This window comes from Eurypyga helias, unplaced genomic scaffold, assembly GCF_000690775.1.
Source record: "Eurypyga helias isolate BGI_N326 unplaced genomic scaffold, ASM69077v1 scaffold18901, whole genome shotgun sequence".
NCBI classification, from domain to species: domain Eukaryota; kingdom Metazoa; phylum Chordata; class Aves; order Eurypygiformes; family Eurypygidae; genus Eurypyga; species Eurypyga helias.
Genome location: NW_010232950.1, coordinates 31,011 through 32,419, shown reverse-complemented (window position 1 = coordinate 32,419; position 1,409 = coordinate 31,011). Strand labels below are relative to the sequence as shown.

The window sequence follows — 1,409 nt, the reverse complement described above, 5'->3', positions numbered from 1 at the left end:
GGGAAAGAGGATAGAAAAGGAGAAGAAATGACAGGAAAGAAGCCTGACATTCTTCCCTAATGACCAGACCTTAAGACATAATTACGTGCGTATGGGACGCACTAAGGGGGGAATTTCTCTCAGGCACTGGGTCTGTGAGCCACCTCACTGTAAAGCAGCATTGGAATTTCTTCCTGTTTCTCTGAATTCCAAACATTTGGGTGTTTTCCCCCATGAAAATGGAGGGTGGATTTCTATAATACAAGTAAAAGAGATTCTGATGGGTTGGAGAAACCTTTTCATTAAAAATAAATTTAAATCTCCTGAATCTGCCTGCATGCCATCCAGTGGCTGTAAAACTCTGCCTTACTGGGATAAGCGTCTCTGGAAACAATTGTAAAATGTTAGCAAATCCGCCACAGGGATTCCCTCTGCTGTAATTCCATCCTCCACAGAACATATCTGTCTCTGTACACACAAGTCCCAGGACAGCTGCAAAGTCAGGCTAGCGGAAATTAAGTTCACAAATTAAGCTTCTGCAAAAATAGGAGCTGCATTCCAGATCTGAGGTTAATATCCAGAGTAAGAGCTTGGTTCTGACAGAAGCAAAACACCTGCAAATCCGCTTCAGATCAGTCTGTATTAAACTAGTCCCTTTTGAGCAGTTTCAGCAAAAACACCTCAAATTTGACAGGATCTGGAGATCTCACTCTTTCTTCACTCCAGAGACAGAGTCTCTGGGACAAGTTCAGGCTGGCAGAGGGAAGCTCTTGGGCTGCACCAAGCCGGGGAAGAGCCGACCCAGAGTATGATACCATGGGCTGCAAGGTCAAAATCCCAATATTATTTTCCATATTTACCAACATGGAATTCATGTCTAAAAATAAAGCAGGAAGGAAGATTCCCTAAAAGCATCCAGTCCAGCTGTCATCATCTTTGTTTAGAGGAAGGGAAAAAAAGAAGAAGAAGAAGAAAAAAATGGTTTCCAGACCAGAAAACCCTGGAAAGGCCACCCAGATGCTGACCAGAGAACTACAGCACCTTGTGCACGTGACTGGGTGGCCAGATGCTGTCTTTGGAGGCTGCAGCAATTTGTTTTGTTTGGCCATTTTCCGTGGCATTGTTTGAAGGTCCAAGAGTGCATCCAGCTGCTGGATATCTAGAGCATTGAGGCTGGGACTACCCAGACACCAGCCAAACCTGAGCAGCATGTCTGCTTCCTGAACCACATGGTCATTGATGAGTTATAGCTCCTGGGGTTTTGCACCTGGGTCCAAGGTATTCTTCTCCTTCAGGAACAGCTGCTCAGCCCCATGCTGTGCCAGCATTCCTGATGCTGCCAGGTTTCTGTCTCTGGCACTGTTTACTTGCTAAGTGGATAATCTGTCCATAGATAATGGAAGGGCAACTTTAATATAAGTCTGGGAAAA

The 1,409-nt window shown here is 45.0% G+C and overlaps 1 protein-coding gene across 1 annotated transcript in view; it reads left to right on the top strand.

The window, feature by feature from the left end:
• Window positions 1–1,409, top strand: part of TBX15 (T-box 15) — a 28,040-nt gene that overhangs the window by 4,287 nt on the left and 22,344 nt on the right. The window lies entirely within an intron of this gene.